Below are 25,632 nucleotides of genomic sequence, written 5' to 3'. Positions count from 1 at the left end.
CCTGGGGGTGGGGACTGGGACCCATTCCTGCCTGTGGGTATCACCAGTCTGTCTCCTCACATTCCTGTTGCTTGTTTTTCCTTGACTTCTTCCCACCAAAGGACTGATGGCCGCTCTCCGCCCTGGGAGGAGCAATGGGACCAGGCCTTTTCCACAGGGACTGTGCCAGCAGCTCTTGGTGGAAGCACTGTTGCTATAAACTAGGGCCCCCTTCTCTCAGCACACCTCTGGGGAAAGATGGCACTGTATTACACCCACAATAAACGGATACCACCTCACTGCACTGCCCTGCAGCCTCGGCTGCTGTGCTTTGGCCAGGTCTGCCTTCTCTCCCGCCTCCACAGCGCCTGGCCTCGCTGGTGGCCCAGCGTGTAGGGGCTTTGGCCCTCACTGCCTGCCCCGGTCGGGACTCCCGGGCTCTGGAGGGAGAGGAGGCTCCTGTCTGTGTAGCCCCTGGCAGTCCCCTTCCTCACGTGCCTGTTGCCCTGGAGCCTGGTCACCGACTCCAGGGCCTTCCAGGGGCCAGGATGCACCAGCGGGCTGGGGTACCTGAGGGGTGGCTCCTTTGGGCTGCCTGGTGTCAGGAGATTGCCGTGGGAATGTGCCCAGTGTCCTCAGATCTTTCCATTTTTCAAAAGAAGCTAGAAATAAAAAAATAATAATAAATTTAAAAATAGTGATTTTCAGTGTAACATTTCATTAATCCTGGAATCCATCATATTTTTTCCTCTCTCTCTCAACACACACACACACGCACACACACACACACACACACACACACACAGAAACACACACACAGTACTAGTAATCATTGGAGGTAGCCAAGTGCAGTTTCTCCACATCCTTGGCAACACTTATTATTATTATTATTATTATTATTATTATTTATTTTTTAATTAGTAGCCAAGGCTCTGGCCTGGTATCTCATTTTGTCCAGATGCACCAAGATTGTGGGTTTGATTTTGGTCAAGGCACATATATGAATCAACCAATAAATGCATAAATAAGTGGAACAACAAATCAATGTTTCTCTTCTCTCTCTCTCTCCTGAACCATCAGGCAGAGGGCGGAAAAAACAGGACTACCGGCTTTATTGGAGGAGAAGGACCTGCCAGGCTGTCTCGCAGGGAGAATAGCAACATGCGCAGAGGTGAAGATGCCTTTTGAGGGGAGGAATGGGAAGGAATGGGGGCTTAGTGTACTCGGCACACAATTGAAGAATGGTGGCTTAATGTATGGTCCAGACAAGGCACATAGTTAGTCACTCAGGTCCTTAGGGAAAGGGCTTAGGGTATTAGGCAGGTGCTGATTGGTGGTTCAATGTATAGTCCATATAAGGTGCCTGGTTAGGTGCTGCGGTATGTCCAGGCCACAGGTACAGGTTACATCATACTTAGTCCACTAGTTGGAGGAAGGGAGGATCTATCACCTCCCTCCTTTCCTCTCTCTTTCTTAAATCAATAAAATTTTATTTTAAATTAGTAGTTATCCTAAAAGGTGTGAAGTGGTATCTCATTGTAATTTTGATTTGCATTTCCGTATGATTAGTGATGTTGAGCATCGTTTCACGTGCTTACTGGCCATTTGTATATCTGCTCTGTATAAATGTCTATTCAAATCCTTTGTTCATTTTTAAATTGAATTTTGTTGCTGAATTGTAGGAGTTCCTTATATATTCTGGATTTTAAATCCTCATCAGACACACGGTTTGCAAATATTTAAAAAATATTTTTTATTGATTTCAGAGATAGAAACATCAATGATGAGAATCATTCTTTAGCCGAAGCCGGTTTGGCTCACTGGTAGAGTGTCGGTCTGCGGACTGAAGGGTCCCAGGTTCGATTCCGGTCAAGGGCATGTACCTTGGTTGTGGGCACATCCCCAGTAGGGGGTGTGCAAGAGGCAGCTGGTCGATGTTTCTCTCTCATTGACGTTTCTATCTCTCTCCCTTTCTCTCTGTTAAAAATCAATAAAATACATTAAAAAAAAAAAAAAGAGAGAGAGAGAATCATTCTTTAGCTGCCTCCTGCATCCCCTCCTCCCCCCATTGTAGCATTGAGTGCTGTGCCCACAACCTACCTGGTCATATGCCCTGACCTGGAATTGAACCATGACCTCCTGGTTCATAGGTCAACACTCAATCACTGAGCCATGCCAGTCAGGCTACAATTTTATTTTATTTTATTTTTTTTCTGACTGTTTTTTATGTGCCAAATACTGTTCAAAATGTTAGAAGGCCTCTACTCTCATGGAATTTACATTCACTTGGGTAGAGGCAGAAGGAAAACAATAAAATAAACAAAAAAGGTATTTTGAGATAGTGAGAAGTGCTATAAAGAAAATAAAACAGCCGAAACCGGTTTGGCTCAGTGGTAGAGCGTCGGTCTGCGGACTGAAAGGTCCCGGGTTCGATTCCGGTCAAGGGCATGTACATTGGTTGCGGGCACATCCCCGGTGGGGGGTGTGCAAGAGGCAGCTGGTCGATGTTTCTCTCTCATCGACGTTTCTAGCTCTCTATCTCTCTCCCTTCCTCTCTGTAAAATATCAATAAAATATATTTTAAAAAAAAAGAAAATAAAAAAAAAAGAAAATAAAACAGCGTGGCAGGTGTGGCTCAGTGGTTGAGCATCAATTAGAAACCAAGAGGTCGCCAGTTCAATTCCGGGTCAGGGCACATGCCCAGGTTGGGGGCTTGTTTCACAACAGGGCCATGATCGATGGTGTTCTTCTCTCATCAATGTTTCTATCTCTCTATTCCTCTCCCTTCCTCTCTCTCTAAAAATCAATAAAAAGGTAAAAAAATAAGATAAAAGGGTGATGATAAAACATAGATGATTGGTAGATGGAGGGAGTCTACTTTCTATAGGGTAGTCAGCTAAGATCTTTTTCTTAGAGACTGATTTTTGAGCTGATGAGAATCCCTGAGAAGGATCCATCCCAGGCTGAGGGCACAATCAGGGTGAAGTCCATAAAGTGGGCATGAAAGTTGTGATCGAGGATTCATAAACCACAAAAGGGCCAGATGAGTAGGGTTCACAGGCGAAGGTAAAGAGTGTGGATTTTATCTTAAGTGTAGGAAACATTGGCCAGTTTCTAGCAGAGGAGTCGTAAGATCTCACTAATATTTTAAAAGTATCACTTTGGCTGATTCGTGAAGAATGGATTACATGCTTGAGGGAGATGAAAAGCAAGGTTCCATTGAATATTCTTTTTTCAGAATTCCCATGAGTGTTCTTTTTATAGAGTGTTCTTTTTATAGAGTGTTCTTTTAAAACATATTCAATTGTTTCCCAAACTTTTGACATATGTGTACCCCTTCTATAATTTTTGTAACGCTGAGTACCCCTTGTACTCATGAAAACGTAGAATTAGGCGCAGCTAAGCACGGTGCAGTGCATACCCCCACCAAACTCTTCCCGTACCCCTGGGGTACGCGTACCACACTTTGGGAAACACTGTTACACCATCCTCAGGTGGTTGTCCCTTATGCTGCTAGTCTCCTGTTTCTACATCTGTGTGACAGTAGTATTAAGGTCTTCCTTAATAGAGTGGGTTTTGGTCACCTCTAGCAACTTCCCCCATTTCTGTATTATTCAGTGTGTGATAACTAACCATAGCAATCTCAGTGTCTTAAAGCAACCTAAGTTGCCCTTGCCCCATGGCCGGCAAACTGTGTCTCGCGAGCCACATGAGGCTCTTTGGCCCCTTGAGTGTGGCTTTTCCACAAAATACCACAGCCTGGGCGAGTCTATTTTAAAGAATTGGTGTTAGAAGAAGTTGAAGTTTAAAAAATTTGGCTCTCAAAAGAAATTTCAATCGTTATACTGTTGGTTGACACTTGGCTCTATTGACTAATGAGTTTGCCGACCACTGCCCTAGCCGGTTTGGTTCAGTCGATAGAGCATTGGCCTACAGACAGGTTACAAATTTTTTATTTGCATTTCCCTAGTGATTAGTGATGTTGAGCATATTTTCTTGTACTTATTGGCAATATCTGCTCTGTATAAATGTCTATTCAAATTCTTTGTTCAAGGGTTACAAGTTGGATTCTGGCCAAGGGCACATGCCCAGGTTGCAGGCTCAGTCCTCAGTAGGGGGCATGCAGGAGGCAGCCAATCAATGATTCTCTCTCATCATTGATGCTTCTTTCTCTCTCTCCCTCTTCCTTCCCCTCTGGAATCAATAAAAAATATATTAAAGAAACAAAAAACTTTAAGTTACTTCTTTTAAAAAAAATATATTTTTATTGATTTCAGAGAGGAAGGAAGAGGGAGAGAGAGAGAGAGAAGCATCAGTGATGAGAGAGAATCATTGATTGGCTGCCTCCTGCACGCCCCCCACAGGGGATTGAGACTGCGACCAGGCATGTGCCCTTGACTAGATTTGAACCTGGGACCCTTAAGTTCGTATGCTGATGCTCTATCCACCTAGCCAAACCAGCTAGGGCCCTAAGTTATTTCTTGCTTATGATATGTATTCAGTGCTAGTTGGCTTAGGTTGTCTGCTCTGTTTCATCTATATTTTGGGACAAGGGCTGATGGAGTAACCACTAAGCCATTGTTTGTAGCTGTGGCAGAAGGAAAGAGAAAATGGTTGAATTGTGCACTGGCATAAAATTTCTTCCCAGAAGTGATACATGTCACTTTCAGTCACATTTCATTGCCAAAGCAAGTCATATGGGTCACTCCTAATTTCAAGGGAGCAAGGAAGAACAATTATATCATGTTCCTGAAGATTGGGAGAACCAGCAATATTTGAGTATAGCATAAATGTCTATATCCACTTCCAAGATCATTACGAATACTCTTCAGTATTCAGTAAAACATGTTCAAAACTCCTAGCCTTTATAACTTCCTATATCACGTATTTAAATATATTTGCTTATGTTAAACGAATAATTTCATTTATCCGTATCAAGAACATTCACAGTGTAGGACATTACAAATCTTGTATAGTATATTGTAAAAACAGTATAGATGGCAAATTTTATATTCTGAAATCAACTTTAACATGCTATTGTCATAATAATTAAAAACTTATTTGTAGGGCCTCATAAAAATAAAGGTTGACTAATGGAATGATATTGTAGAAGAAAGTAGGGGTTGGATTGAAAAGATATTTTAAGTATTAGAAGCAACAGAACTTTGAAACCAATTGAATGTGGAAAATAGATGAGAAGGAGCAATTAAGGATAATAGAGGTTTCTTAGGCTGGAAAACTTATTGGAATGGTGGTGTCACTGTTATAAGGAAATACAGTAGTAGCTGGTGTGGGGGTGAAGGAAGAGTTAATTAATTTGACTTTAGAAATACTGAATTTCAGCCAAAACCGGTTTGGCTCAGTGGATAGAGCGCTGGCCTGAGGACTGAAAGGTCCCAGGTTCAATTCCAGTCAAGAGCATGTATTGTACCTTGGTTGCGGGCACATCCCCAGTGGAGGGTGTGCAAGAGGCAGCTGATTGATAATTCTCGCTCATCGATGTTTCTAACTCTCTATCCCTCTCTTTTCCTCTCTGTAAAAAAATCAATAAAATATATTTAAAAAAAAAGAAATACTGAATTTCAGATGTGTATGGGAAACTCATTTAGCTAAACCTTCCCTTTGTTAGTAGTTAGTGATGAAGCTAGAAGGAAAAGGAACCACTGGAAGGAGATTGGAAAAGGAGCATGTAAAACACTATGTTATTTAAATGAAAGGAAGAGTGAGTTTTGAGGGTATTTTTATTCTGAGACATATAGATATATACCTCTCTGAAGTGCCCTCTTCACCCTCGAAGCACCTCTGTATCATCGCTATTTTACTTCAATAATGTCTACAGTTCAGCATTTTAATGTTAACAGGAAAAAAAAACACCACATTTGAAATGAAGGCAGGAGATAATGTAACAATTTGTACCAACAGATTGGCAACAGTCACCAAGGAGTCTAAAAGAGATCTGCAGGCTAAGAATCTGTTAGTGTACCTCTAGCACTGTCTAGGGGAGAAAGAAAGTAGCGGAGAAAAAGGGATTCAAGAATCTGCTACATTAGACAGAGAACAGGATGCTGGTTAGATACAACCTTTGCCATAAGTAGAATTCATATTTATAGAGTGCCTCCTATTTGCCAGGGACTGCTACAGGTATTCCAAATTTTTCCCCCTCTCTTTTTTTTATTAAATTATTATGTGTACATATCTTACCATTGCCCCCCCACCTCCCAATACATGCCCTCCCTCCCTAGAGTTTTGTGTCCATTGGTTGTACTTATATGCATGCATACAAGTCCTTCGGTTGATCTCTTATCTCCTGTATTCCAAATTTTTTATCTCAGAATCACCACGATAATCCAAAAACTAAGTATTATTGGCCCTAATTTATAGTTCAAGGAACTGAACCTCAAAAAGTTCAAAACCCATTCAAAGTGAGAGAACTGCAAGTTCATCCAGATGGGTCTGACTTCAAAGCCTGGCTCTTTCCGCTGCAGTGAATAGACCCCCAAACCTAGTTGTTCATCAGTTGCCTGGAAAATATGTTAAAACACATTTTCCTCCTTCCCATTCAAGATTGTCTCACAAGATGATAATACTAGTACAGTACTTTTTTTTCTCAGGGCTGTTGTTAGAATTAAAAAATTACATGTATTTTTCCGGGACAGGTTTGGCTCAGTGGATAGAGTGTTGGCCTGAGGACTGAAAGGTCCCGGGTTCGATTCCGGTCAAGGGCATGTACCTTGGTTGCGGGCACATCCCCAGTAGGGGGTGTGCAAGAGGCAGCTGATCGATGGTTCTCTCTCATTGATGTTTCTAACTCTCTATCCCTCTCTCTTCCTCTCTGTAAAATATCAATAATATATATATATATTTTTAAAAATTACATATATTTTTATTGAGAGGCAGTCAGTCAGTGAGAGAATCATTAATTGGCTTCCTCCTACACACCCCCTACTGGGGATGGAGCCTGTAACCCAGGCATGGGCTTTGAAGGAGAATTGATCTCTTTGTTCATATGAGGATGAACAACCACTCAGCCACACTGGCCAGGCTGTTAGGATTTCAAACAATAAAGTATATTGAAATGTTTAATAAATTTTAACATAGACATAGTTTTATTATGTGATCATATAATTCCCTTTCTTTTATTTTTGTGTCATTTTTATTTACTTAATTATTATATGTGAATAGAGTTAACATGGTTAGTAACATTATAGAATTTTAAAGTGTACATTACAATTTAGTATCTGTATAGCTTGTATACATCTAAACCAGATTTCATTCGTCACCATACATTTAACCCCCTTTTATACACTTTGCCCTTGCTATACTCCCCTTTCACCTCCTGCTCTAGTAACTATCAATCTGTTGTCTGTATCTATGAGTTTTGTTTGTTCATTTGTTTCTTTTTTGTTTTATAGTCCACGTATAAATGAAGTCATATGTTTTTTCATCTGACTTATTCAATTAACATAATACTCTCAAGGTCCATCCATGTTGTGGTAAATGGCAATATTTCATCTTTTTTTCTTAAATTTTTATTTGCTTATTGATTTATTTTTAAATATTTTAAAAATTGATTGCAGAGAGGAAAGGAGAGGGAGAGAGAGATGAAAACATCAATGATGAGAGGGAATCATTGATTGGTTGCCTCCTGCATACCTCCTACTAGGGATTGAGACTGCAACCTGGGCATGTGCCCTTGACTGGAATCGAATCCGGGACCCTTCAGTCCCTTCAGTCTCCTGGAGATGTTCTAACCACTGGCCAGGACTAAATATACATTTTTTTTTTAATTTAATAAATCTTTATTGTTCAGATTATTACAATTGTTTCCCCCCCCCCCTCCCATAACTCCCTTCCACACAGTTCCCACCCCACCCTTTGCCCTTACCTCCCCCCAATTCATCTTCTTTATCTAGTCATCCTTTGATGGACACTTGGGATTCTTCCATATCTGGGCTATTGCAAATATTGTTACAATGAACATAGGGGTGCATATATAATATCTTTTCAACTTATTCTTTGGATAAAACCGGGAAGCCTAATTCCCTTTGTTTTTATTTTCTAGTCAGTAAGTAATTTTCTGATAATTAGGCTTATCAAGTTCCCGGAAGCCAGAAAAGGGGGTCCAAAATTATGTTTCAGCTTGGTAACCATGCTATAAATTAATGTATTTATTTTTTATATATAAATCATTGCTCTTATGAGTCCCCAAGCTTGATCATCCCTTATGAATTGAAAAAAAACCCCACAAAGTTTTGAAATCAGCAAAGCTGAGGAATGAAGTTCAAAGCAGAAGAGGTATATATTGTTTTAACTGGGGCCTTCATGGGAGTAGCATATTAAGTTTTGACGTGAAGGTTGGTTTGTGAAAAGCTTACAAACTTGACTCGTTTTGATGTAAGACCATCTTTTCTTAATGATAGTAGATGGTGTTTATCTCTGTTCCAATATACCACAGCTAGTATTAGCTTGAGCCAGAAAATGTAATAGGGTCACATTTGTAGCCCTTTTAAAATGTCTCCTGCACCTTCCCATTTCCCCCAACAAGAATAGTAAGTTTTTATTTTGTTTGTTTTAGAGAATTAGGAAGAGTATTTAAGCCAAAATGATGACAACTAGGAGGAACAAGATCGCAACTGCTTTTTCCAGGAAAGGTCTGGTCTGCCCCAAGAGAAATTCTAGGTGTTATTTCCTCTCCCAGTGGGGCTTGAAGTTGTATGCAAATTAGCATTGTTTTCCACTGACCATGAAAGGCTGGTAGTTTACTTGTAGGCAAATACCCTTGCAGTTTTTTTTTTCTTCGTTTTTTAATCCTCACCTAGCCAGTTTGGCTCCCTGGACAGAGCGTCAGCCTGCGGACTGAAGGGTCCAGGTTCGATTCTGGTTAAGGGCATATGCCTGGGTTGTGGGCTTGATCCCCAGTGGGGGGCGTGCAGGAGGCAGCCAGTCAAAGATTGTCTTTCATCATTGATGTTTCTATCTCTCTCTCCCTCTCTGAAATCAATAAAAAAAAATTTTAATCCCCACCCCAGGACACGTATTTATTGACTTGATAAAGAGAGAAAGGGAGAGGGGGAGATAGAAACCGGGATTCGAACCTGTAACCTTGGCATACGTCCCTGGCTGGGAATCTAATCCGCGACCCTTCCGCGCAAGGGACGGCGCTGCAAGTGAGCCACACCTGGCAGGACCCCTTGCTGGTTTTTTTTTTTTTTTTTGCCTTTGTTTTTGCAATAGTCACAAAGGCACTCAGCAGGCACTAACTAAATGCATGCTCCTTGAAGGAAGCCCTTAAGCGTTTCCCAAGACCGCACAGATCAAACAAGTGGGGGAAGGAAGGGGGACTGAAAGTGCCTATTATATCCAGTTACACTCCCACAACGGCTCAGCCCGCTTCAGCCCGAGCCCGGAGACCGGCTTTCCAGGGAACTGGGAAGGAATGCCCGCGAGGTGAGAGCCAGGAAATCGGGAGAGGTGCCTTTCCCGGCATGCTCTGCAGCACACCGAGGGGCGCCAGACGTATCCCGGCGTGCACCGGGGAGCGCCCAAGGGCGATGGTTCTCGGCTCCTGGAGGGGCGCGCGAAGTTAGCCCGGTAGGTGTGAGCTTCCTTAGTTTTGAGACCCCGCTTTCTGGTTCTCACTTTATGAATACAACCCCGTAAACGGCAGAAAGGCAGGTCCTCTGACTGGCCTCCCTTTCCGCGTGCGGGCGACTTTCGGCGCCTCTTCGAGCGCCGTGCCAGGTGATTAGCGGTTAGGGGCCGGCCCGAACCGAGCACGTGACCAGAGCTGGCAGCCAATGACTAGCCGGGGGGGCCCAGCAGCGCGACGATCCCCGGACCCGGGAGCGGAGCGGCGCGGCGCGTGGGCCCGCTGCGGTCGGCCCGGCAGGTACGCGCAGGCGCCCTGGTTGCCACGCGCTCCGTCTTTCCCCGCGCGCCCGATGGCGTGGACTTGGCGCGAGGTGTTAACGAGTCTGTTCGGGTATTTTTGTGTGTGTGTGTGGGTAAGGGTAAGGAGAGGGTTGGGGGGCCATGGCGTCACGTGGACGCGACAGCCAATCTCGGGCCGAGGCGCGCCCACGGCTTTCCTCCAGGCGCCCCGGGGTGCGACGTGTTCCGTGAGGTTCGGCCCAGCCCTGACGGCTGGGGCTTCTCTTTCGAAGCGCGCGTGCGGTTCCTAAAGTCTGGCCGCTGGTTTTTCGCGGTGGCCGACACCCCTGTGAACACGGACGACAAGTCCTCGGCAAAATGGCTGCTGGAGAGGATCGCCGAGCAGGGGGAGCGCTGGGGCCGCGTGAAGGTCACATGACGAGGTTGGCAGCGCGTGCTGCTGGCGCGGGGAAGGGGGCGGCGGGGCGCGGGGAGCGGCGGGACCGGTCACGTGTCGTCGACTGCGGCGTCCTGTGGGTGTTCGCCGCCTTGGCTGCGCCGGGGCTGTCTGCTTCGCCTCCTCCCCCCTCGAAGCGTGTCGTGCCCTGCGGAGAACCTGTGTAGGGTGCGGTGGACCAAGCCGAGGGCGGGGAATTAAGAGACCTGGAGTGTAAACCTTGGCTGCTTTGGTGATTAGCTAGTCATGTTGCCGCTCTTGGTCTCCCGTTTTCTCATATTTTAGCTCTGCATAGATTATTATTTTTTTAAAGGTCCTTCGTTTGGTATAGGACATCCGCCTAATTCCAGTGTCATGCAGAGGTTGAAGGAGTTAACAGTGAATATTCATAATATTTATAATGTAACAGTGATTATTCATAATTATGAGACAATTCCATCTCCCCACAAGAAGAAACCCACAATAGTCCCCCACCCCCAACATTACAGTGATGTAGGGAACTTGGTGGAGGTAGTTAGTATATTCTAGCATGTCTGTCCATATTGTCACTAGGATTTATACTTTGTAACTGCCCGCTTTCTTATTTGAAAACTGTTCTTTTACACATAGAGCTCCTGTGTGTTTCCTGGAAAGGAAATCAAGATGAGTATTGTTAATAACTGTGGAGATGGGGAAACAAGTACTTAGAAGAGACTTGCTAATGGCCCGTTCACTACTCCTAGCTCCAGCTTTTCATTTCACCCAAGATCAAGGCCTTTAGTGAAACGAAGCAGCTATACATTATGTATTTTTTCATATCACTACTTAGGTTTTATGCTACCCTTTGAAGTATCTCAAAGAGATTTTTAATTTTTTGGGAGCACAAATCTAGAAAACATTTATTGAGTAATCATAATAATAGTTTTCACTTTTGAATTTTTATTTTTTTATTTTTCACATTAAAATATATTTTGATTGATTTCAGAGAGAAGGGAGAAGGAGATGGAAACATAAATGATGAGAGAGAATCATTGATTGGTTGCCTCCTGTGGCGCCCCTCTCCCTCCCCCTCCCGGGGAATTGAACTATAACTTCCTGATTCATAGATGCGGACACTCAACCACTGAGCCACGCTGGCCACGCTATAGTTTCCTCTTTTGAGCACTTATAATAATAGTTCACATCTTTCTAGCATAGTACTTTATTTTGTTTTAAAAATATTTTTAAATTTAATAATAAGAGGAAGGGAGAGAGAAACACCAGTGATATGAGAGAATCATTAATCGGCTGCCTTTACTAGTGCAGTTAAGATTGGAAAACAACCCATTTTTTAGTAAATTTCTGACTTCACATTTTATATTTAAATATTAATTCACCTGGATTTTGTTTTACTTACAATTTAAGGTACAATCTCTGTATTTTTTTCAAATGGTTAGCTGATTATTCTATAAAAACTAAAAATAGAGTAAATAAAAAAGAAATATATGTTATATAATTTTGAAATTCTTTCTCAACTATTATGAAACATCACTTTTTTAGTACTGAAGAGCCCTGTATAGCCCTGGCCTGTGTGGTTCAGTTGGTTGAGCTTCGTCTTGGATACTGGAGGGTCACTAATTTGATTGGGTACCTGAGGGAGGCAACCAATCAGCGATGTTTCTCCCCTCCCCCCACACCCTTCCTACCCCTCTCTTTAAAAACAATACAAATATTTTAAAAATAAATAGCCTTATATATTTCTAAATTTATGACCTGTTCCACTGCTCTGCTCCTCTAGAGTTACTACTTTATCACAGCTTTATTTGTATATTCACTAGTGTAACTCCCTCCGTCACTTCTCTTCCAAATGTTTTCCTACTTCACAGTTTTGTTCCTCCAAATGAACTTTAGAATCATTCTGTCAAGTTTTCAAAAGGAATGCTGGTTGGAATTCTATAAAATTATCAGCCATATGACCTTATGCAAATTAATCTCTCTGTTGCTATTTCCCTCATTGGTAAATAGAGATAATAGTACTTACTTCAGCCGAAACCGGTTTGGCTCAGTGGTAGAGCGTCGTCTGCGGACTGAAAGGTCCCAGGTTCGATTCCGGTCAAGGGCATGTACATTGGTTGCGGGCACATCCCCAGTAGGGGGTGTGCAGGAGGCAGCTGGTTGATGTCTCTCTCTCATCGACGTTTCTAGCTCTCTATCTCTCTCCCTTCTTTGTAAAAAATCAATAAAATATATTAAAAAAAATAGTACTTCATACGTTTGGTATGGGAACTAAATTAAGGCATATTTAGGGGACTCTTTCCCCCTCCCCACCTGGGAGTCTGTGCTGTGAGATTGATTCTTTCCCCTTCTCCACGTGGGAATCTGTACTTGTTCTTCAATAAATGTCCACCTTTGCTTTAAAAAATGAGATATACATGTAAAGTGCTGTGCTAGAGCCCTAGCCGGTTTGGCTCAATGGATAAGCATTGGCCTGTGGACTGAAGGATCCTGGGTTCGATTCTGGTCAAGGGCACATGCTCTGGTTGTGGGTTCTATCCCCAGTAGGGACAGGCTGGATCCCTAGTAGAGGTGGGCTTGATCCTCTATATATATAAGATAGATTAGGGGGTTTGCAGGAGGCAGCAGATTGATGGTATTTCTTTCTCATAAATGTTTCTCTCTCTCTATTCCCCTCCCTTCCTCTCTCCCTAAAAATCAATACAAACATATTAGAAAAAAGTAAACTAATAGTGAAGTTTAGAATGGTATATATCAAATGTGAACTACCAGTGATTTTTTAATACAAACATATTAGAAAAAAGTAAAGTAATAGTGAAGTTTAGAATGGTATACATCAAATGTGAACTACCAGTGATTTTTTTTTTGAGTGGTAGGATTTTTGGATGAATTAATTTTTAAGTTTTTTTTAAATGAATTTAAATAAAGAAAATAAACTTTATTTTTTAGAACAGTTCAGATTTATAGAAAAATTGCAAAAATGTTAGTTCCCACAGACCCAACACCCAGTTTTTCCTATTAATAATGTTATGTTAGCATGTATATGTGTCAACTTTTAGTAATCCTGTTCCCTTGAGATCCTCTTCTTAACTATGATAGTTTCTTTGATTTTCCTTGATTTTGATAGTTTTGAGGAATACTGGCCAGCTATTTTGTAGAGTGACCCTCAGTTGGGATTTGATGTTTTTATTTTATTTTATTATTATTATTTTTTTAAACTTAAAAAAAAAATATATATATTTTTTTGTTTTATTTTATTTTATATTTTATTTATTTTTACAGAGAGGAAGGGAGAGAGACAGAGAGCTAGAAACATTGATGAGAGAGAAACATCGACCAGCTGCCTCTTGCACACCCCCTACTGGGGATGTGCCCGCAACCAACGTACATGCCCCTGACCGGAATCAAACCCGGGACCTTTCAGTCCTCAGACCGACGCTCTACCACTGAGCCAAACCGGTTTCGGCTATATATATATATATATATATGTATATATGTATATATGTATATATGTATATATGTATATATGTATATATGTATGTATGTATATATATATATATAATATTGATTTTGTACAGAGAGGAAGGAGAGAGAGAGTTAGAAACATCGATGAGAGAGAGTCATTGATCAGCTGCCTCTTGCACACCCCCTACTGGGAATATGCCCGCAACCAAGGTACATGCCCTTGACCGGAATCAAACCCGGGACCCTTCAGTCCCCAAGCTGCCGCTCTATCCATTGAGCCAAACCGGTCTCGGCTATTTTATTTTATTTTTTTATGATTAGACTGGGATTAGAATACATACTATCAACATGTCTTTTCTTGATTTTGATCTTGATCATTGCCTCTGAATTTGATTTTTAAATGTTTGCTCTATAGTTTCTAGTTTTTAATAATTGGTGTTAACTTATAATATAAAAAGTATTGTAAAATTCTGGGTATGTCTGCCCATCCTTTATCAATAGCTTTTACAATAAGCAGTATATTAATAAGCTTGATAACAGAGAATAATGGATGTCATAATCAAAGAAAAACAACTGACCAAATTGCTGGAAGGGCTAATTATAGAAAGGAATTCAAGGCATTATTGTAGTATAGCTTGTTTTAATAGTCTTTTAAAAAAGTATATTTTGCCCTAACCGGTTTGGCTCAGTGGATAGAGTGTCGGCCTACAGACTCAAGGGTCCCAGGTTCGATTCCAGTCAAGTGCATGTACCCTGGTTGCAGGCACATCCTCAATAGGGGGTGTGCAAGAGGCAGCTGGTCAATGTTTCTCTCTCATCAATGTTTCTGGCTCTCTATTCCTCTCCCTTCATCTCTGTAAAAAATCAATTATATATATACATATATATATATATATATATATATATATATACACACACACACACACACACACACACATATATATATTTAAAATATATTTTTATTGATGTCAGAGAGGAAGGGGGAAGAGAGGAAGAGAGAGAAAATCATTGATTGGCTGCCTCCTGCATGCCCCACACTGGGATCAAGCCAGCTGCCCAGGCATGTGCCCTGGCCAGGAATCGAACCATGACTTCTTGGTTCCTAGATCAGGTTCCTAGGTCAGTGCTCAACCACTGAGCCACACTGACTGGGCTGTTTTATTTTATTTTATTTTATTTTATTTTATTTTATTTTATTTTATTTTATTTTATTTTATTATTTTTTTTTGGAGGTCTCCACGGTGGGCTTTATTGACACAGTCACCACAGACAAGGACGGATGCCGAGACAGGCATGTGTGTAACCAAACCTCCCGCCAGCTGGCGCCCGGCCCCTCCAGGGTGACCCCACAGCAAGTGCCACCCCAGACACGCCTGCACACACCTCCGCCGCACTCCCACACGCCCAGCGTCTTACACATAGATACAAACACAGCTCATCTTCACAGTGAGGGCAGCAGGGGACTGAGGGCCAGGGCTGACCCTCAGGGCTGCTTCCCGCCCAGAAAGCACCTTTCTCTCACGGGAACCAGGCCCTGCCCCTCCCCTGGCTGGGCTGTTTTAATAGTCTTTGAAGTGTTTTAGGATTCTGTTACCTAGAAGAACAGCCTGGTAATCATGAATTAGATCTAAATTCAAAGGTGCGAAAGGAATTATTCAATTATGCATAACAGGATGAGAATATAAATAAGATAGATTAGACTAATTAGGTTAATTTGTTCATTCAAAATTCAGCCCTACTATATGCCAGATATTATACCAGATCTAGGGATTGAGCAGTGAATGAGACAGTCTCTACTCTCTTGGAATTTATATTCTAATGAATAGACAGTAAGCTAATAAACAAATACGATTTCAGATATCGTCAAAGTGCTGTGAAGAAAATAGCACAAGAGGATAGAATGTGGTGATGGGGGCTTGGTGGTTCTTTTAGATAGGTTGTTAGGTAAGGCTTCTCAAAGGTAACATTTGAGCATCAAGAGACCTGAGTAGTAAGGAGGGAGCCACACTAATATGTGGACCACTTCAAGCAGTGGGAATTCTAATGCAAAGACTCAGGTGAAAAGTAGTTTGGGGTTTTCAAGGAAATGCAAGAAGGCTAGTGTGCTAGAGTGTGGAAATTGTTTGGGTTATTAATTGGTGGTGGAGGTGGGGACATGATATTGGGAAGTTGGTTGGTCTCAGATGGTATAGAGCACATGTGTCAAACACAAGGCCCGTGGGCCAAATCCGTCCCGCCAGGCCTTGCAATGTGGCCCGCACCGCGCTGTCATCACTGCACTCCGCTGCGTTTCCATCACAATGACAGTTTATGACTGTTCAGTAAACCATTTTAGATTTTAGATTTTGGCCCCTTCTCTGATTGAGTTCGACACCCCTAGTATAGAGCCTTGCAGACCAGAAAGGCACTTAGTTTAAGTGTGATGGGATCCATTGGACAGTTTTTGAAGAAAAACGATAAAGCCCTAGCCAAATTTTCTCAGTGGTTAGTGTTGCCTTTGTACCAAAGGGTCGCAAGTTCAATCCTGGCTCCTGTCTGGGCTAGTTCAGGAGGCAACCAATCCATGTGTTTCTCTCACATGGATGCTTCTCTCTCTTTCTCCCCTACCCTTCCTTTCTTCTCCCTCCTTTTCCCTCCTTCTTCCTCTCCTTCCTCTCCCTCTCCCTCTTTTCCAGACTCCCTTCCACTTCCCTTCCACTCTAACAATCAATTGGAAAAATATCCTCCGGAGAGGGTTAACAAAACAAGAAAAGAAAAAAATGATACAATCTAACTGATGTTTTAAAAGGTCATTGGCTGCTTTATAGGCCAGAGGGCAGCAGGAGATCATTTAGGAAGTTGTTCCTAAATGGAGATCAAAGTCATGCATTTGGGATGTCATCAGTACATAGATGGTGTTGAGATACATGAATCTGGTGAGATCAGCCAGGGAATAGGGAAGAGGGCCAATGACTGAGCCTTGAGATGCAGTTGAAAGCAAGCAAGGACAGAGGAATAGGTTACACTTAGATTTCTTTTGTGTCTGCATCAGCACAGTCAATATGGAGTAATATTAAGTGCCGTATTTTTCGGACCATAAGACGCTCCGGACCATAAGACGCACCAGTTTTTAGAGAAGGAAAATGAAGAAAAAAAGATTCTGAAACAAATAGTGTCCTAAAATATTTTATGTGCATTAAAACCCAACATCACAGTCATAAACACATGTAATCAACCCTGTAAAGTGTAAAGTAAACAGCAGCATTTAGAACCATTTTAGAGCCGGGCAAGCACACAGAGACCACACAGAGCCAGGCAAGTAAAAAAACTTTTTTTTTAAAGTATATGTGTAGGCTATATTTGGACCATAAGACGCAGGGACTTTTCCCCCCCCACTTCTGGGGGGGAAAAGTCCCTGCGTCTTATGGTCCGAAAAATACGGTAATGCCTTTGAGGTGATTGTAATGTAACCTAGGTTCTTCCTGTTATGTGAACTGATTCTTCAGGTTTTTGTCATACATTGCTTGAAGATTTCCACTTTGTCTCCATTACCTAGGGCAGTGGTCAGCAAATTGCAGCTTGAGAGCCACATGCGGCTCTTTGGCCCCTTGAGTGTGGCTCTTCCACAAAATACCACATGCTGTGCGATTGAAGGAGAACCCTAATTAAGTTAATAACAATGTATAACTTAATACATTACCTATATAGTTTAAGTTTAAAAAATTTGGTTCTCAAAAGAGATTTCAATCATTGTACTGTTGATATTTGGCTCTGTTGACTAATGAGTTTGCCGATCACTGACCTAGGGATATAAACTACAAATTTCATAGCTTAGCATACCAGAGCCATCAGGATCTGACTCTACCCTAACTTTTTCCCTTTTTCCTCTCTCCTATTTAACACTCTTGCCATACCCAATATGCTTTATCCAGTAGCCTTCTCTTTACCTATAATACTATTTCCCCCCCTCTTTAAAAAATATAAACTTTTATTGATTGCAGAGAGTAAGGGGAGAGGTATAATAGAAACATCAATGATGAGAGAATCATTGATTGGATGCATCCTGCAAACACCCCACTGTGGATCAAGCAGGCAACCCGGACATGTGCCCTGACTGGAATTAAACTGTGACCTCCTGGTTCACAGTTTGATGCTCAACCACTGAACCACACCTGCTGGGTGTCTTTTGAGGATCCTCCTCTTTGCCTCAAACTCCTACTGAGTCTTCAATGTCCAGCTTAAATTTGCTAGGTAATTTCCCTAGATTTCCACAGATAGAAGTCGGCTTCTTATTGCACAATACTTCCTCAGCTCTATTGTTTTGTGCAGAATCAGTTGATATTTTCACTTTAAAAAAAAAAAAGATTTTATTGATTTTTTACAGAGAGGAAGGGAGAGAGAGAGAGAGCGAGCTAGAAACGTTGATGAAAGAGAGAGCGAGCTAGAAACGTTGATGAAAGAGAGAGCGAGCTAGAAACGTTGATGAAAGAGAAACCAGCTGCCTCTTGCACACCCCCTACCGGGGATGTGCCCGCAACCAACGTACATGCCCTTGACCGGAATCGAACCCGGGACCCTTCAGTCCCCAAGCCGATGCTCTATCCATTGAGCCAAACGGGTTAGGGCTAGCTGAAATTTTTAGGATTTTTTTTTTTTTATGGTGAGTTTTTGGTTTTAATGATATTCGTTCTGATGAAAGTTAGCCAGTACAAAATTGTTTTTTTTTAAAAATGTTTTTTTAATTAATTTCAGAGAGGAAGGGAGAGAAACATAAATGATGAGAGAGAATCATTGATTGCTGCCTTCTGCATGCCTCCTACTGGGGATTGAGCCCTCAACCCAGGCATGTGTCCTGACTGAAAATTGAACCTGGAACCTTTCAGTTCACAGGCTGATGCTCTATCCACTGAGCCCAACCTACCAGGGTGCCAGTACAAAGTTTAATGAAGTGATATCAATTAGGAGTTTTAGTTCAGAGACATTTTAGGAATGTTTTAATCTCTAAGTCTGAACAATGCTTATTCTTTGGAGGCAAGCTATTATAATATTCTTTCTTCACTTGCCCACTTTCCCACCCACTTTCTCAGTAGTCAGGAATTCTAACATTATATGTGTACTTTGAGCTCTTTCATGGAGAAGAAACCTAGTGTAATAAGTTTAGTGGAATCAGCAGTACTCTCCCCAGGAATGTCCATTAAACTGTTGCATAGAGGGAGGTTTAATTGTGTGAATTATAGGTGTGAGAGTTTCAGTCTGTGAACTCAAAGTAGGGTTAGTTATTTTTGTCATTCAATCATAAGCTTGTATTGAGCACCTACCATATATGGGCATTGTATGAGATGCTGTGGGGGACATACAAAAAAATTAAAAGACATGGTTCTCTGCACATGTATCCCTGACAGTTTAGTTGAAGAATTGAAACAATATTAGCAAGGAATATGATTTTAGCAGGCAAATCTACACTAATAAAAGAGAAAAATGCTAATTGACCATACCTTGGCTATGCCCACAGCCAATCAGAGTGAGTATGCAAATTAACCCAACAAAGATGGCAGTTAATTTGCATATGCTGAGGGAGGGAGTGAAGACTGAAGACAGCATAGAAGGAAGAGGGAGGGAAAGTGGAAAGCAAGGCTGCTGTGGGAGGGAAAGCGTGGGTGGTGGCGGGTGGTGGAAAAGTGTGGTGCGGCAGTGGAAGGGAAAGCAAGGGGCAGCAGTGGTGGGAGGGAAAGGGCAGGGGGGGCAGTGGCTGCGGGAGGGAAAGCGTGGAGGTGGGGGGGCGGGGGTGGCAGGAAGAAAACATGAGGCGGGGAGTGGGAGGCAGAGGTGGCAGGGAAAGTGCGGGGCGGGGAGGGGGCGGGCAGGAGAGGCGGCAGTGGCGGGAGGGAAGCCCACCAGAAGCCCTGTTCTTACAGGAATCTTCCTGCAACAGGCCTTAGTGTATTAATAAGTGAAAAGTATTGTGGTATAAATTAAGGACTTTGCATTTCTTTTTTTTTTTTTTTTTTAAATATATTTTATTGATATTTCACAGAGAGGAGGAAGGGAGAGAGATAGAGAGCTAGAAACATCGATGACAGAGAAACATCGACCAGCTGCCTCTTGCACACCCCCTACCGGGGATGTGCCCCCAACCAATGTACATGCCCTTGACCGGAATCGAACCTGGGACCTTTCAGTCCGCAGACCGACGCTCTACCACTGAGCCAAACCGGCTTCGGCGGACTTTGCATTTCTTAAGCCCATAATTATAGACTGTTATATACCATCTTACCTCACATCAATTTTCAACATTTTGACTTGATCTGCAAGTTCTGCAATTTCTCCTATGCTTTAATATAAGATAGTGATTTGGCTTTTTGTTTGATGTGATGAAAACCCTGCCAGTACATTACATTCAGACATTTTATTCTTTCATATCAATAAAGCAAATACATAAGTTAGAATGTCACTTATCCCTTATATGTGTGACAGAGATATACTTTCATAGTTTTTTATGTGTAGCTTTTCCTAGACATATTTTCTCCTACCAAAAGGTAGGGAGAGGAGATTATAGAACCTAGAGAACAAATTGCGTGTGTATGAATGTGAGTTTAAAAGTAGAGTTGGCTTTCTATTTGTTGACTAGAGGCCCGATGCATGAAGATTTGTGCAAGAATGGGCCTTCCTTCCCCTGGATGCTGGCATCGCCTTCACTCTGGCCGGAGCCGCCTTTCCGCCTTCCCATGCTGCCTAGAGGCCTGGAGCGGCTGGAGTGGTGCGGAACGCCTGCGTCTCACCCTGCACCCAGCCACTTGGCACCTGTGTGTGCAAATTAACCTGTCATCTTTGTTGGGTTAATTTGCATACTGACTCCTGATTGGCTGTTGGGCATCGTGAAGGTACAGTCAGTTAGAATGTTACTCTTTTATTAGGTAGATTGATTTTAGAGAGAGAGAGAGAGGAAGTGAGAAAGGGGAGATGTTGTTGTTATTTGTGCATTTATTGGTTGATTTATTTTTATTATTTTTAAAAAATAAATCTTTATTGTTCAGATTATTACAGTTGTTCCTCTCCCCCTCGCCCCCCCATAGCTCCCTTCCACCAGTTCCCACCCCACCTTTGCCCTTAACCCTTCCCCACACTGTCCTCATCCATAGGTGTATGATTTTTGTCCAGTCTCTTCCTGCACACCCCCACACCTCTTTCCCCCCAAGAATTATCAGGGCACTCCCTTTCTATGGCCCAATTCTATTATATTCACCAGTTTATTCTGTTCATCAGGTTTAAAGAAAAAAAAAATATATATATATATATAATTAATTTTTTTACAGAGAAGAAGAGAGAGAGAGATAGTTAGAAACATCAATGAGAGAGAAACATCAATCAGCTGCCTCCTGAACACATTCTACTGGGGATGTGCCTACAACCATGGTACATGCCTTTGACCGGAATCAAACCTGGGACTCTTCAGTCCACAGGCTGACGCTCTGTCCACTGAGCCAAACGGGTCTTGGCTGTTCATCAGATTTTTTATTCACTTGATTTGTAGATTCACTTGTTGATAGATATGTATTCATAATTTTTATTTTTACCTTTTTCTTCTTCCTCTTCTTAAAGAATACCTTTCATCATTTCATGTAATACTGGTTTGGCGGTGGTTAACTCCTTTAGCTTTTTCTTATCTGTGAAGCTCTTTATCTGACCTTCAATTCTGAATGATAGCTTTGCTGGGTAGAGTAATCTTGGTGGTAGGTCCTTGCTTTTCATCACTTTGAATATTTCTTGCCATTCTCTTCTGACCAGCAAAGTTTCTGACTGGAATCAAACCTGGGACCCTTCAGTCCACAGGCTGACGCTCTATCCACTGAGCCAGAAATCAGCTGACAGTATATGAATGCACCCTTCTAGGTGGGGGCAATAGTTACTCTCATACGTTATTTGTAGAAAGATATATTGGCTTATTAGCTGTGCAGTTTGACAACATTTATCAAATTTTAAAAGCACATGCATTCAACATAGCAATTTCACTTTTTGGTATGTATCAGTTCTAGAAACGTTAACATTTACCCAAGAAATATGAACAATTCTTCCCCGTATGTCCCTATGTCCCTAGGTTCCTCAAAGCTGCCCACTTCCCCTCCTCCCAAGTTGGAGCTGAGAGAAGCTGGACATGTTTATTCATGTTTGGGTAATGAACACCTGGATCTCCAGTAGCCTCCAGTTATTTTAAGATGAACATCTGGGACTCCAGTAGCCTTTAGCCACAATCCCTGCTAGATTTTACAGCTGAAGTTATAGGGTCTTCTCTTCCCAGTGTGGAACCCTGGTTTGGGGGTTTGGTGTGGGATTGGCACCTGCTTCTCACTGGAGGCCTTAGAGATATTACTCTGTATTAAAAACACGCCACACGTGGGTGTTGGATCAGTCTGTTCTATGCCTCTGCCCCTCCTACTAGTCTTAATGTGCTTTCTTCTTCTGTAGTTGGAGAATTTCCATGGAGCCAGATTCCAATGCTTCTGAATGATGTTGGTTCTGTATTTTAGTTGTAATTTTGATGTGGTGTGGGAGATGGTGAATTTATCTACATCGCCATCTTGGTTCTCCCATTGGTTGATTCTTGTATATGTCCTTACCTGGGATGGAAAAATCTTGGTGATCGGGAGGATGCACTAACCAACTGAGCTATTCAGCCAAGGCAGTACAGTTGACTCTTTTTAAAAATATATATATTTTACTGATTTTTTTACAGAGAGGAAGAAAGAAGGATAGTTAGAAACATCGATGAGAGAGAAACATCGATCAGCTACCTCCTGCACACCCCCTACTGGAGATGTGCCTGCAACAAAGGAACATGCTCTTGACAGGAATCGAACCTGGGACCCTTCAGTCTGCAGGCTGATGCTCTATCCACTGAGCCAAACTGGTTACAGTGGTACAGTTGACTCTTTTTTTTTTTTTTTTTTAATATATTTTATTGATTTTTACAGAGATGAAGGGAGAGAGACAGAGAGCCAGAAACATCGATGAGAGAGAAACATCGACCAGCCGCCTCCTGCACATCCCCCACTGGGGGTGTGCCCGCAGCCCACGTACATGCCCTTGACTGGAATCGAACCCAGGACCTTTCAGTCCGCAGACCGACGCTCTACCACTGAGCCAAACCGGTTTTGGCGACAGTTGACTCTTTTAAAAAAATTATTTTATTGATTTTTTACAGGGAGGAATGGAGAGAAATAGAGTTAGAAACATCGATGAGAGAGAAACATTGATCAGCTGCCTCCTGCACACCTCACAATGGGGATGTGCCCACAACCAAGGTACATGCCCTTGACTAGAATTGAACCAGGGACCCTTCAGTCCGCAGGCGGACATTCTATCTACTGAGCCAAACCAGCCAGGGCTATAGTTGACTCTTGAACAACAAGGTATATAGGGGCACTGATACCATAGTAAAAATTCTACATATAATTTTTGACTCCTCCAAAACTTAACTAATAGCCTATTGTTGACTAGAAGACTTATCAATAACCTAAATATTATGTGTATTTCTATGTATTGTATTCTTTTTTTTTTAAATATATTTTATTGATTTTGTACAGAGAGGAAGGGAGAGAGATAGAGAGTTAGAAACATCGATGAGAGAGAGTCATCGATCAGCTGCCTCTTGCACACCCCCTACTGGGGATATGCCCGCAACCAAGGTACATGCCCTTGACCGGAATCGAACCCGAGACCTTTCAGTTCCCAAGCCGACGCTCTATCCATTGAGCCAAACCGGTCCCGGCTATGTATTGTATTCTTAAAGTAGTTAGAGAAAATAAAATATTATTAGGAAAGTGATAAGGAAGAGAAAATATATTTACAGTACTATAGGCATTTATTGAAAAACAAAACAAAACAAAACACCAAAACCCTAATATGCAAATAGACCAAATGGTGGAACAACTGAACAACTGGTTGCTATGATGTGTGCTGACTACCAGGGGGTGCGGATGGAACGTGGTGGGTGTCTGCTGAGGCAGGATGATGGAGTAGGTACTCTTTTTGTGTTTTTGTAAAAATAGTTTAAAAAACATATTTTTATTAACTTCAGAGAGATCCCTAGTGGGGATTGAGTCTGCAACCTGGGCATGTGTCCTGCCCGGGAATCCAGCCGTAACCTCCTGGTTCATAGGTCCATGCTCAACCACTGAGCCACGCCAGTAGGGCTACTCTGATTTCTTCCTTTATTTTGAAAGTTAAAGAAATTTTTTTTAAAAATTGATTTCAGAGGAAAGGAGAGGGAGAGAGTGATGATAGAAGCATCAATGATGAGAGAGAATCAATGACCGTCTGCCTTCTGCACACCCCTACTGGGGATTGAGCCTGCAACCTGACCATGTGCCCTTGACCAGAATCGAACCTGGGAATCATTAGTCTGTAGGCTAATGTTCTATCCACTGAGCCAAACCGGCTAGGGCAGTACAATATATGTGTGTGTGTGTGTGTGTGTGTGTGTGTATAAACCTAAGCAGCCGAAACCATTTTGGCTCAGTGGATAAAGCGTCGGCCTGTAGACTGAAAGGTTCCAGTTTTGATTCTGGTCAAGGGCATGTACCTTGGTTGCGGGGACATCCCCAGTAGGGGGCATGCAGGAGGCAGCTAATGGATGTTTCTCTCTCATTGATGTTTCTAACTCTCTATCCCTTTCCTTTCCTCTCTGTAAAAAAATCAATACAATATATAAAAAAACAAACAAACAAAAAACACCTAAGTGAGTGGCCAACAGGCTGGTAGCTGTGATGTGCCCTGACCATCGGGGGCAGATGCTCAATGCAGGAGTGGACACCATAGACATGGAAACCTAGAACAGACTGATGAATCTCAGAGGGAAGGGGGGAGAAGGGAGGAAGGGAAGAGATTAACCAAAGATCTTATATGCATATTAGAGGCTTGGTGCACAGATTCATGCATCGGTGGGGTCCCTCGGCCTGGCCTGCACCCTCTTGCAATCTGGAACCTTTTGGGGAATATTGGAGTCAGTCTCGGATCAATTCCCGCAGGCCAGACCTCTAGTACTATCTAATAAAAGAGTAATATGCAAATTGACTGCCCGCCACACCCACAAGCCATGCCCACCAGCCAATAAGGAGTGAGTATGCAAATTAATCCAACCAAAATGGCTGCAGCCATGGAGAGAGCAGGAGGCTTGAGTTGCCCCTGCAATGGAGGAATCCAAGTTTCCGCAGCCCTGGCCTATCTTGGGCCCCTGCTTAAGGCTACAAAGTATCAATTATAGAAGATAAATAAATCCCAACAAAAATGGCGGCAGCCATGGAGTGAGGAGGAGGCTTGGCTCCGCTGAAGGCTACAAAGCTTCAATTATAAAAGATAAATAAATCCTAGATACCAGGGCCTCTGCTTGGGTCGCCAGGGGCTATGGCCAGCCTGAAAACCACAGGCCCCTCACCCAGGCCACCCCATACCCCAAGGGATTCCCCAACCTGATCTAGGACAGTCTTCAGAGCAAACAAGCCAACCCCCATCTGTGCACCAGACTTGTATCCTATCTAATAAAAGAATAATATGCAAGTTGACCATCATTCCAACACACAAAATGGCTGCCCCCATGTGGTCAAAGATGACTATCCCCATGTGGACACAAGATGGCCAGCAGGGGAAGGCAGTTGGGAGGGACCAGGCCTGCAAGGGAGGACAGTTACTGACAGTCAAACATGCAGGGGAGAGAAGTTAGGGGTGACCAGATCTGCAGGGGAGGGTAGTTAGGGGCAAACAGGCTGGCAGGGGAGCAGTTAGGCATCCATTAGACTGGCAGGGGAGTGGTTATGGGGAGATCAGGCTGGCAGGCAGAAGTGGTTAGGGGCAATCAGGAAGGCAGGCAGGCGAGCAGTTGGGAGCCAGCAGTCCTGGATTGTGAGAGGGATGTT

At 42.6% G+C, this 25,632-nt stretch overlaps 1 long non-coding RNA gene across 1 annotated transcript; it reads right to left on the bottom strand.

Annotated features, from left to right (window-relative positions):
- LOC118723216 lies at window positions 1–25,154 on the bottom strand. Its single transcript, XR_004989195.2, has 3 exons — window positions 25,141–25,154; window positions 19,889–19,895; window positions 1–213 (listed from the first exon to the last, which is right to left on the bottom strand). It is a non-coding gene; the product is annotated as an uncharacterized LOC118723216 (long non-coding RNA).
- Between the last annotated feature and the right edge of the window lie 478 nt (window positions 25,155–25,632).

The sequence above is a fragment of the Pipistrellus kuhlii genome, unplaced genomic scaffold, assembly GCF_014108245.1.
Source record: "Pipistrellus kuhlii isolate mPipKuh1 unplaced genomic scaffold, mPipKuh1.p scaffold_m20_p_1, whole genome shotgun sequence".
Lineage (NCBI taxonomy): Eukaryota > Metazoa > Chordata > Mammalia > Chiroptera > Vespertilionidae > Pipistrellus > Pipistrellus kuhlii.
The sequence above is the reverse complement of the archived record's forward strand: the minus strand, read 5'-3'. Positions and strand labels throughout refer to the sequence as shown.